The sequence below is a fragment of the Panthera onca genome, chromosome B2 (genome assembly GCF_046562875.1).
Source record: "Panthera onca isolate mPanOnc1 chromosome B2, mPanOnc1 haplotype 2, whole genome shotgun sequence".
NCBI classification, from domain to species: Eukaryota; Metazoa; Chordata; class Mammalia; order Carnivora; family Felidae; genus Panthera; species Panthera onca.
In genome coordinates this window covers 89,727,056-89,740,030 of record NC_138343.1, presented here as the reverse complement: position 1 = coordinate 89,740,030, position 12,975 = coordinate 89,727,056, and the positions used below count along the sequence as shown (strand labels likewise).

Sequence of the window (12,975 nt, the reverse complement as noted above, 5' to 3'; positions counted from 1 at the left end):
CAGTAGGGAGCAGGGGTAAGATAAAATAGAGGGTAAAGAAGAAAAATCCTAATTCTAGAGGGAATGAAGTTTTTGGAAGTTCACAAATTAAGAAATCAGGCATAAAATAATAACAAGGCTAACATTAAAGGTGACATCCTTCTTTCCATAACTTTTTCATTTGGTCGCCCTTTCATCTATGCAGCGACAATCAATGCAGACCTTCTTGGTGCTTGGCATTATTACTCTGGGCCCAGAGTGCTCTCCCGGAATCCTCCGATTCTTGTTACTCAAGGTAAGGAATGGTCCAGCGGCCTCACCATAGAATATTGTTCCTAACACCCTATAAACTGGTTGATTCGCTTACTTTAAGTAGTGTGTTTTCCAAACAGTCCTAGCCTGTAAATAAAAAATGGGCGCTCTTTCAGCAGACATTTCAATAATACCATTAAAAAAGGCCATTTGGGGCACCTGTTGAGGCTCAGTCAGTGAAGCGGCCGCCTTCAGCTCAGGTCATGATCTCATGGTATGTGAGTTCGAGCCCCGTGTCAGGCTCTGTGCTGACAGCTCTGTGCTGACAGCTCAGAGCCTGGAGCCCGTTTCGGATTCTGTGTCTCCCTCTCTCTCTGCCCCTCCCCCACTCATGCTCTGTCTCTTTCTCTCAAAAAATAAAATAAACATTAAAAATTTTTTAAAAATATAAAAATAAAAAGGGCATTTGGTCTTCAGCATTATTTTGATTTCTAATTTTGCTGACACACCCTTGATTAATTTAGGGAACCATTGCCTAATCAGTAGATATTTTCCCCCGATGTTGTTTTGTCTTAAAAAAAAAAAAAAAACCTCTCTCCCCTGTGCCCTGCTTTATGCACTTTCATTGCTTATTAATGTGTGAATAGGAGTAGGAAAAATAACAAAACTAAAATTAGTCGTGTTTCCTACTTTTAGCAGCAGTGATGTGATTTACTAGAGGAGGAAATTGGAACTGTGAACTAAAATTAAACTCTTGAATTATCTGAAGATTTCACTCATTCTTGTTATTCCTAACCCCAGGAAAGAACTCTGTGTTTACCACGAGGCAGGAAGCTTCATGCAAGAACACAGTTCAATTCCAAACACTTCCTGCCAATTCTGAACAAGCATAAATTGTGTTTATATCTCAAACATTTAGGTTAGCAATCTTAATTTAAAATATGCTTCCTATAATTTCATCACTTATGTATTTGTTAATTAAACTGGTAATGTTATAAAAGTCAAATTGAGTTTCGATTTAGTTTTGCAATTATATTTTTCACCACCTAAAACAGTTTTATAGCTAAGTATAAATACAGAGCATTCTTTGAATAGATAATCATCATTACCTAAATTAAGCAAGTGTTTGGGGGTTCCTTCAATCTTCTAATGGCACATTATTTCTGACTTTAACTGACAAGAGGCTGACTTACCTGCCCCATGGTAAGTGAATCACCAATAACTTTAATTGCATCCAATATTCCCTCTGAAACTGTGCTCTTTTTTTTTTTTTTTCTTCTTGATTTGTACTATCTTCGTGACAACTTGGTTGTTAAATAGGTGTTTAGGGTTATCACCTCTGAGAGTTTCTGTGGAAGACATTCAATGCATTGGAAGTAGAGACAGAAATACTTATTCTGCTCTAATCTTTGTTATCTTAAGCAAAAATTTAATATAAAAATTCAACAGAGATGCTTTGTAATGGCAAAATCCAATGTATTATGACTGGTCCATCTTTTTATTTCTAGTCCATCATTTGTCAAAGTTGTTGTAAGTATCGCTAACCCACAGGATGCTCCACAAAAAGTGGCTCTGAGGTAGAAGACTCTGGAAAATGTTGAGCTGCATTCTCATCTTTGGAGAGGTCCAGGCCAATTAGTGTATTACAGATTGAGTAACCTGTGTAAATTTATTCGAGTCTTTCCTACGGTTATTCAGAAAATCTCTTTCTCCTCCATGGAAATAATATTCCAAAAAACACTGCTTTTTTTTCATGCTTAAAGCACATTTACTAGTGTCTGTGTCATGACCCTATGGTAAACCCATAGCACAAAAAGAAACTGCTTTCTGATCAACAAGTCTTGTGTTACCTTTAAAACACAATGGGGATTCCCCATTACATGGCATATCCTTCTGTTCAGAAAGTTGGCTAGATGATGCCTAACAAATAATGCCAGGCGGTTAAAATTGGGTTGCTGAGGAAAAGTACAACAATCGAAATATTCCTTGGGTTTATAGCATCTTCAATAAATTATAAATCAAATGTATACATGCTTGAAATTACTATTAGCTTCTTGCAGAAAGAACAAGTATTCATAGGGATGTTAGCATTGATATGTCTTCCTTCAATGAGACGAACCATTGAGTTCTAGTTCTTGTTATAGACCGTCATTCTTGCCAACACATTTTTAATTCTTATAACTAAAGAAGTGACAGTTGTCTCCTTCTCTGTTTTGACTTTTCCTTAAACTGATACTACTTTTCAACAAAAATTTGCTGTTTTCCTCTTACACAAATGAGTTCTTACTTTACCTGGGACTGATATTTGCAGGAGCCTTTCAGCTGTTTGAGGACATAGCACAGGATGGACATTGGCATCTATGCACTTCTGTCCCAGTTTTGCAAACAAACCCATTTAGCCTCTTGCCAAATTTTCACACTGTGGACGCTGATGCAATGGACCTCAAAGTATCCAGGCTTGGGGAATAGATTAACGTTGAATGTAAAAGATGGAAGTCACCTCAGAAATCATTCAGTTCAGGAGCACTCAGTGCTGGGCAGCTTGAACACAAACAAACCAGCAAACAAACAAACAATGCTTAAGGGCCCAGCACATGAAAGATTTAGATTTAATTGATCTTGGGTGGAGTCTCAAGTCTGGGATTAATTTTTTTTTAATCTCCATTGGGGAGGGGAGATAAAAGTGCAGAGCAATTGAGAGCAATTAATCATCACAAATTTCATTTTATGAGTGAGGGATTTCTTGAGCAGTTAAATGATTTGCTTGCTTACTGCTGCAAAATTAATTAGCTCATTTGAATCAGGACACATTCAATCCAGATCTTCTGACTCTTCACCAGTACACTTCTGTCATATGGAGCTACCTCTCCTCACCACTCTCCTTAGCTGTGTGACCTGGGCAAGTCATACAACTCCTCTGTTACCTTGTCAATCGTACCTGACAAGAACCACCGCAGGATCAACTAATCAATGGAAAACATGCCTGTGCAAATTTAGATAGCGTCGCTAATTCATTATAAATGATCCAAACCACATTGTTCATTTGCGCTGATTAGCGCAATGCTTCCCATCAGCTTTCACTTGGAAAAGTGTTTTCCTCAATTCGCATTTGAAATACCTTGGCATGTTATTCACTTCCAGATTCCGTGTCTTTCTGGAATCTACTGAGAGTTTTTCATACTTCTGTGCCACCATCGAACCCACCCTGAGACACAATCCCTTTTTAATAGTTTTTCAAAGGGAAACAAAAAAAGGAATCCTTAAATAAGTGTTCTACCCCCGTGTCCTGGGCTATGACAGTGCTTTGCGATACCACAAAATAAGAAGCAAGAACAAGTGAAGAGAAAATACTTTCTCCACACTTTCCCGTGGGGACCCAGCCAGCAGCCTGGCCCCTGGGAAGTGGCCCGCGTGCTTTCCTCACCTGCGGCATTCCTGCCCCCATGAGCTCAGCACGGCCCGTTCTCCACACTCCCAGCTGCTGTCTCCACGCCAGCAGAGTGTCCATTCTCAGTGGGTCAGCTCTACACCCAGAGGAAGACTACAGCAGAGGACAGAGGAAGGCCACACACGGGGTTGTGTGCGGGACCGCCAGTGTGTCTCTGCAGAGCGTATGAACTGGGTTGCCTTGATGCTGGAACTCTAGCTAGTTCTTGGAGTACCCTTTAGAATCTCGACATTGTAGGCCACTGGGGATAGTTGGGTTGTCTGACCGGTGACTACCAGTCTAAGCTCTCAGCTACTAACCTGGGAAAATGCAAAAAGTACCACTGACAAATGCCTAACTGACCCCTGGATACACAGACCCAGAAAGTGCCATTATTTCTAGGCCATCAGGATTTAACTTGATGTTCCACTGGGAATTACAGGGCTTCCTGTGTGATCCTCATTACCGTGAATAACTGAATGTTGGAAGTATGTCAGAGAGTTTCTATGGACAATGTTTTCCACCTATCTTAAAGTGATGGCGGTTTGTAGGAAAATCATTTCATGGAAGGTTCCTAGAACGTGCTGATCTAAGCAGCTAACATCCGTCTCTCTAAATCAAGTCATGCCATGGTTTCAGCTTAATTACCGGAATAGGTGTTCAAGCTAAAATCAGTAAATACCAGAAAGTAAGTATTATCGTAAAACAGATTGCAGTTCCAGTAAAGGTGCTGTCTATGAACAGCACCAGTCTATGAAATGTGCTGGTTACAGATGTCCATCAGCCCCAATCCTAAATGATATAGATTATAGAACAAAAGGGGAGGGTGCCCACAGTAGCCAGGACAGATGCTCCTAGTAAGGCACCACAAAGCAAAATCAAATCTAAATGTTCACAAATGATATGTTGTGACCAGGCGGAATAACATCAGACAGACTCGGGTTTTATAACTGCTGTAGGTGACAGTCTTCTCCAGGAAAAAAAGGAGGAGCTCCATTTTTAATTCAATGCCTATTTTTAAAATTTGTTTTATGTTTATTTAGTTTTGAGAGAGAGAGAGAGAGAGAGAGCAGGGGAGGGGCAGAGAGAGAGGGAGACACAGAATCCAAAGCAGGCTCCAGGCTCTGAGCTGTCAGCACAGAGCCTGACACAGGGCTCAAACCCATAAACCCTGAGATCATGATCTGAGCCAAAGTCTGACTGAGCCACCCAGGTGGCCCAATTCAATGCCTGTTCGAAAACCTTCATCTACATCTATATGACTTGCATACAGCAGGCGCCCAGTGATGTGAGCTAAATGAATCTTGTAGATAGGAAGAGGAGAGAACATGTTCCAAAGAGCTTTCCATCAGACTTGTTGCTCAGCATTGTCTGCCTCCAACTCACAGAGGAGGACCAGCGGAGGGGCGGGTAGGAGGGAAGGCAGGTGGTTGTTTTGCTATGAGAATTTGAATCAAGTTTCCTAAACTTCTGTCCAGTATCTTTATGCAAAACTGGTATCCCTTTCTGGGAGTCTGATCTTTTCACCATTTATTTCCTAATTTCTTTTCCCATATAGGGGGACATAATGATCTCTTTGAACCTGAGGATGTGTTAGGCCTTTTACCCTCAGGCTGTAAACTCCCTGAGAGGGTAGCTGTATTTCTTTCCTAGCATAATAGGTGTTCAACAGATAATTGTGCATTCATGTTAGATGTATGTCTTATGCAACGGCTTCACCAATGAGGCCACTGTCAGCCAAGAGATTTTTCAGTTCATGCCTTTATATTCTGGACACTTTCCCATCGATACAGATGTGCTTCATTTCTCTCTTAATTTATCCTCCTGCCCTCCCTCCCAGTGTCCTCCTCAACCTCACCCCCTTCTATAGCTTAAGGCTCTAGGTCTCACTGCTTTGGGGAGAATTAACTCCTACTTCATTGATATGACTAAAGCTAGTGATAAAGATGTACACAGCTCACCTTGAAAATTTGTTTCAACTTCTAAAAAGTATAATGCCCGTGCCTTCCTCCTGAATTATTTTATTACAATTAAGTTTTTCATAAATGAAAGGAAAATTGGATTGATCCAAATTGGATTGATCCAAATTCTTAGTTCAAGACATGGTCACTATGGGCTCACGCATAGTGTCATCTTAAAACCTTTTGTTTATCTATTTGATAACGTAGTGAACCTTCAAGAACACACTGCCTGACACAAACCCTGGAATGTTGCCAATAACTTAGGTCAGCCAGTGTGTTCCAGTTACCGCCTCCAGTGCACAGGAGCCACTGTCCTGAAGTTTGTCTTTATCTATCATCCCTAGGCTTTTGCAAATGTGGTTTTCATCACATATATGTCTAGATGATATATTGTTTAGTTTAATTGCTTTTTGAACTTTTTGGAAAGGATATCCTGTTGTCTGAGGTACTCTCGCACTTGCCTTTGTCACTCAACACTACCTTCCAATGATTCATCCATGAATCTCCTTTTACAACAAAATAGATTTATCTTTAAATGCAAAAAAAAAAAAAACCCACAAAAGCAAAACCCAAAAACCCACAAAAAACAAAACAGCAAAAAAACCCCCCAAATCACCACCTAAAATGCTTATATATTCTCTTGCTATAAATAGTAGGTCCCTGAAATTTAGGTTATGTTAAAGCATAAGACCAATTTCTGTAGAATAATATCTAGAGTAAAATGTGAGACTTTGTCTCATTTATTCTCGGTAACTTCAAGTAAGGCTAATACAAGAATAAATGACCCATTAATGTTCATCTATGTGTCATGCTGTTGCTATTTTCTACTACTTTTTTTTAAACATTTATTTATTTTTGAGAGACAGAGCAAGACAGAGCATAAGCAGGGGAGGGGCAGAGAGAGCAGGGGACACGGAATCCCAAGCAGGCTCCAGGCTCTGAGTTGTCAGTACAGAGCCCAACACAGGGCTTGAACTCACGGGCTGCAAGACCATGACCAGAGCTGAAGTCAGACACTTAACCGACTGAGCCACCGAGGGACTCCTCTAATACTTTCTATCAATTTGTTACACGAGGTAGGATACAAAAAATAATTTTACTTTAGGGGTGCTTGGGTGGCTCAGTCATTTAAGTGTCTGACTCTTGATTTCTGCTCAGGTCATGACCTTACCATTGATGGGTTCAAGCCTTGAATCAGGCTCTGCAAGAGACACAGTTCAGAACCTGCTTAGGATTCTCTTTCTCCCTCTCTGCTCCTCCCCAACTCATGGTGTCTCTCTCTCCCTCAAAATAAATAAACAAAAGTTAAAAATTATATATATATATATATATATATATTTTTTTTTTTTTACCTTAATATATACAAAAACTTTCTGTGCATCTTTTTAATATGATGCTCAACAATTTGATTCAAAAGATTTCTCCTGTTAGCCTCATATCTAGTCTTTCTAGATTATGAAAATACATCTCAGAAAGGTATTTCTGTTGCCATTTCTTGCCCAAACAGTAGCAAACACCCCTCAAACTTTTCTAGATAAGTTTTCTAGGCTCCATACTATTATAACTCAGAATTAAACTCCCTGGACTCTTTTGGGATTGCTCATTGGAACTTAGTCTTTGAATCTTCTGAGACTTGGCCATTAATAATCTAAGCTGATTCTGTCACTCAGTAGTTGCCCAACTCACCACAGAGCTGCAGCAGCAAATCAATCTGGCCCCAGACGTCCACTCTGCAGGCCTGGAGGAAGCTGGACAACTCCTCATTCTCCAGCTGGAGGACTCAGACCCTCACACACCAGATCTCTCCTGCCAGGCTATTTGCACAGCAGCATGGAATTCTGATTTAAAAAAAAAAAATTAAGCCTCAGGAGCTGGTGTTGAGGTTCTGGCTATATGAAAGATGAGTCTGAAATATCAGAAATAAAAATACAGGATGAATGGCTGAAAAAAATCCAGAGTCTAGTTCTTGCCTTGGTAATAGTACAGAGGAAATCTCTAAAATGTTAACCAGAGACTGTGATTCTAACAAAAGAGGAAAGGTTTCTTCGTTTCCTGTGGCCTCAAAGAATAGCTGTAGTTAAGGAACCAACTTTGAAATGAATTACTTTGATTATATGATTGCAGTCTTCTTGTGTGTTTGGCCAAGACCCTGCTGTGTTCAGCATTCTAGTGGGTGCTGGAGAGGACCCAAAAGGAAGAAAAGAAACTAACATTTATTACATGACCAGCACTGTGTGAGAGACACTTCTCCTTTATAGCTGGGGTAACTGGTGGCCAGACAGGTTACCTAACTGCCGTGCTGTATAATAGTTTCAGCACTAGGTCTGAGTGCAAAGCCCATGTTCTTTCCATAATAGCATTTCCTACTCTTAAGTAATTTTAGAATCTAATTGAGGAGAAGGGTGCAGGTGGGCACATGCACACACACACACACACACACACACACCCTATAGTATGTTTATTGATGGCCAGGAGACTGGATTGGACGAGAATTGTCACTGGAATGAAAGAAGAGAGGTAGAATCCATACGGAGAAATGCTGGTCCAGGGTTCAAGCTCAAGCTAATAACCATCAGGCAACAGAAGAGAGGCTTAAGTAGGACGGCTTTGTTAAAGACGGATCTTAGAAAAGCTAATCTGATTATAGCAGTCCAGATTTGATGGCAGTGATCATACGACAGAAGAGAAAGTGTCCCATAGGAGGGTCCCATTTTTTTAGAACATGGTACATGGTAAATAAAGGTTTATTAAATGAAAAATGGAGATATTGTGAATGAGGATGCGACAAAACTCAATATATATATATATATATATATATATATATATATATAGAGAGAGAGAGAGAGAGAGAGAGAGAGAGAGAGTCATTCAAAAACAGTTCAAAGACAGAAATTGTTCCTTTTATTTCTTTCATATCTTCAGTGCCTATGGCCATCTGGGCACAGAGGGGGTACTTAATAAATACTTTTCTAATCCACTAAATGTCTTTGGAGCATAATCTAAAAAAGACTTATTTTCGTTTACGCAACATCAACTCACCACATGGAAACTCTTTATCCTTTCTGCTCTCATCCACACCCTGCTGGTTGGAAGACTTACAGTTAGAGTTCTAAGAGAGTGGGATTTTCTAAAACTGTGGAGGGAACACAGAGCCACTGTGGTGCTATGTTGAAATAGTAAAAGATGCTTTGCAGAAGCCTTAGGGAAGTGTTAATAAAAAACAAAACAAAAGAAAACAACGACAAAACCCCAACCCTCTCTCTCACATGGTCACTACTTCCATTTTTACCTTATGTATTATCTGAAGCCTCACCTCTTCTTCCTTGTGGATATAACTGGTTTGCCAGAAGCATCCTTTTCTTTGTGGAACCTAATTTCACCTTTCCGGGTGGTTCTGGTGGGGCTGTCAACAACATCTCCTCATTGCTGAAAGGTGCACTTGACCTGTGAGGGTCAGTCAGACTAGCCACTCTCCCAGCGGAGTAATTTAGCAGCATGAAGCAGGGCCAATTACAGTCTTTCATGAGTCTTGTCTCCAGGCCACCCGGCCACAGAGGATCTCTTCTGGAATCACACATTGTAAGAATAGGCTTATAGATGCCCTCAACTATCTTCCTCACCATATGAAAAGACTGCCTTCAGAATGAAGCCATCAACAGAGAAGGCCAAGTTGAGATACAGGAAGAGAGATAGATCCTGGCATCATCTGAATTCCTGCCTCATTCTGTGCTCACGGTAGGTACCACCCCTGGACTTCCCAGTTACGTGGTCCAGAACTCCCCTTTCTGCTTGCTCTATATAGAGCTTGAGTTCTGTTGCACCTAAAATAAATCCCCGATGAAAACCCTTCCTCCTTTCGCCACCCCTCCCGATCTGATTATTATTACCCGTCTCTCCTGGTTTCTTTCGCACCTCTGCTAGAAGCTCTTCTGTCAGAAAAACTTCTCTAAGGGTAGAGTTAAATTTCCTATTTTAGGACGCAGAAGCATGTAGAATAATGCACAGTGTGGTAGGTGCTGCTAAATGCAGATACTCTTCTTCGCCTAGATCTGATATATTCCATTTCGTCTTAGAGTGGATTCTCCATCATGTGCTTCAGGGAAGATCTGCTTTCATCCTTGGGGCTGAGCAATCAGGGGGCTCCTTTCCTTTATGGAATGCCCAACCTTTAGTTCTGATTTAATTTAATTTTTTTAAGTTACTTTTCTCCATTTCCTTTGCTGCCCCTTTCTAGAACTCATTTTAAAGACTTTGGGATCTCCTCGAAGTTCCCCTAATTCTACTGCATTTTATTCCCTGTCACTAGCTTTTTGTTCCACTTTCTGGGGGGAAATTTGAACTCTATATTTTATGTCTTCTTCTGAGCCTTTCATTTCTGCCATCACAATTTTAATTTCTAAGAATTCTTTTTTGACCTTGAAAGTTGTTTTTATGGCATTTGGGGAATCATACATTGCATAAATCATATTTTGCTGAGGATATCAATGATAGATTTTAGGGAAAACTTTTATTTCCTCATGATTGTTTGTTTTGTTCTATATCATTTATGTTGAAGGCTTTTCCACAGGTTCTGAGGATCTGAGGTATTTGCTCACATTTAAGGAGGAGGCCCATGGTGCTTGGGCAGAGCTTGTCAAGGGTGGACCCCCTGCAGTGAGACAGGCTCTTATGTCCCCCAAGGACGAGTTTCCAAACACCAACAGGAAGGCGTCTGCTGGGCTGAGCCTATGGGAGCTGAGTGCGAAGAAGAGCTAGGGGTGTAAGTGATCAGTTATGGGTTTGGTACCCTAACCTTCTGCTTTACCCTCTTTTCAGAATAAACCTCCAATCTCTTGCTTGTGTGGAAAGGGGCTGAAATCCAGGTTATGTGTGGAAGAAGATGAATATGGAGACCTAAATACTTCTTCAGCTGAACTTCACTAGCCTTCTGTTATTAGCTCACAGAAACCTCTCACGCCTGAACCTTTGCGGGGAGTCTGTGGTGTGAGTCAGGTGGACCGTCCGCTTTCCCTACTCCTGGTTTTGGTTCTGACTCTAAAGATTCTGCTAAGTCTTCCATCTGCTTTCCATTTTCTAAGGTTTTGTTGTTGTTTCACCTCCTCTATTTTCTTAGGCTTCAGGTTTATGCAGTTTTAAGACATCCCTTTTGCCAAAATCCAGTCAAATATTTTCGAGACCGAGAAGGTAGTTCTATATGCCATTTTTACCTGAAAGTCTTCTTTCATTATTTTCATGGTATGGAGATCTTGCAAAGAAAATACATCATTTAAGTTATACATATCATAGGTTTAACCCAGACTGGACAACATCTCAGAAGGCAGTGTCTCCTCAGGCTTCACACTCATTTTGAAACAGGACCCAGCGCCAACCCACATTCCTGACAAGCCAGCTGGATCCCATGAAGCCTTAGTGATCAAGATCACTGTTTTCGTACTTTCAACTGAAGACGACACATTGTAGCGAGTGATGCGATTAAAAAAACAAAAAATGAAAGTTTTCATATGCTGTATGAAGAAAAAATAATACTAATTAGAGATAAGATAGAGATTATGGTATGGGACTTAGAGAATAGGCAGATGTGTTTTGACAGTGATTGTACGATGGAGTAAATGAAAGCTCAAAGCATCAGCCACCACAGGGCTGAGAATGCCTCTGTAGGGACACATAGGGACCCTGGAATATGAAGCTGAGGAGCTGAGCAAGCACGTGGCAAGGCACACTTCATACTACGGCACACTGAAACCCACGGCTGTCACTGCCTCACTTATTCTAGCTTTTTTATACTAATTGTACATTCTAATTATTCAGAGTTGATATTTAGGAATATAATTGATTTTGGTGTAAGTTTATATGCAACTACCTTGCTAAATCATGTACTCTATTTGTTTACTTAATTGTAGATAATTTTGAACTTTCTACATATACATGCATGTTATCTGCAAATAATTCATTTCTTCTTTTACTATCTTTATACCTTTTTTTTTTTTTTTTTTGTCTTGCTCCATTGCACTACTAAGGACTTCCATTTCAGTGCTAAAGTAGTGATAGCTGATATCGTCTTGTTCCCAACCTCAGGGGAAAATTTTTCAATATTTCAGCATTAAATATGATGTTTGCTACACATTACCATAGATAATCTTTTATCAAATTAAAGAGTTTCTCTACTATTCTTACTTTGGTACATTTTTGCTTTTTGTTTTGTTTTGTTTTGTCTGTTGGTCGTAAGTGGTTGTTGGATTTTATCAAATGCTTTTTGTTGCATCTATTAAAATTATAACATAATGTTTCCCTTTTATTCTGTTAGTATGATGAATTATTAAGATCAATTTTTTAAATATTAAAGCAAACTTGCATTCCTGGAATAAGCTGAACTTAGTCTTGATATATTATCTCTATCCAGCAGGGATTAAATTTGCTAATATAGTGTTGGGATTGCTCATGAATCTCTCATGAAGTCTATAATTTTTCTTTATTTTAATATACTAATTCAATTTTAGTATAAAGGTTACACAGGCCTCATAAACAAGTCGAGGATAAGGAAGTGTTTCCATTATTCTTTCTCTGGATGACTTTGTATAAAATTAGTATTATTTCCTCTTTAATTATCTGCAAGAATTAATTGTTGAAGCTACTGGAATTAAATATTTCTTTGTGGAAAGACTTCTAATTATACAGCCAATTTAGTTAATAACAGATACTCATCTTCTCTAATTTTTAGTGGCAGTCAGTATTGGTAATTTTTTGTGGGGGATTTTGTCTTTTTCATCTAATTGCTTTAATGTATTGACATAACATTTTTCATAATATTTCTATACATATTTTATGTCGGTAGGTTCTGTAGTGTCCTCTCTCTCATTCTTGATATTGGTAAATTGTTGCTTGTCTTTTTTTTCTTGATCAGTTTTACTATATGCCACATAATTGTATTAGTTTTTTCAAATAATCAACTTTTGGCTTTTTTGCTTTCATTAATATACATCTGTTTCCTATTTCAGGACTCTTCATTCTTATCCTGATTTATTTCTTCTTACTGTTTTGCAAACTTTTACTCAAGTTTGAGTGTATTATATTTTAATTATTTTAATCAAAATTACTCCTAACTTCTGATGTGATTCCTTTGATCAATGGGTTGTTTTTGAGAAGCATATTGCTTAATTTTAGAAGAGTTGATGAATATTCTAGTCATCTTTTTTATCTTGATTTCTAGTTTAATTCCTGGTTAATAAATTCTGTGGTGAGAGAAACTACTCTAAACTCAAAGCTTTGAAATTTGGTAAGACTTGCTTTATGGCCCAGCAGATATTCAATTCTTGTCCAAGTTCCTTTTGAGTATTTTGTTGCTTTGTGTAGTGTTCT

The 12,975-nt window shown here is 39.2% G+C and overlaps 1 long non-coding RNA gene across 8 annotated transcripts in view; it reads right to left on the bottom strand.

Moving 5' to 3' along the window:
* LOC132667423 (uncharacterized) overlaps positions 1 to 12,975 on the bottom strand; it is a 57,868-nt gene that overhangs the window by 21,569 nt on the left and 23,324 nt on the right. For 4 of the 8 annotated variants that reach the window (XR_013555412.2, XR_009605146.3, XR_009605144.3 and 1 more), the window contains exon 3: positions 1,425 to 1,580. The exons of 3 other annotated variants lie outside the window; for them this stretch is intronic. This is a non-coding gene — a long non-coding RNA (uncharacterized LOC132667423). Of the gene's footprint in view, positions 1 to 1,424; positions 1,581 to 7,305; positions 7,458 to 12,975 lie in introns of all 8 variants that reach the window. One more of the 8 variants, XR_009605145.3, reaches the window with a different exon arrangement.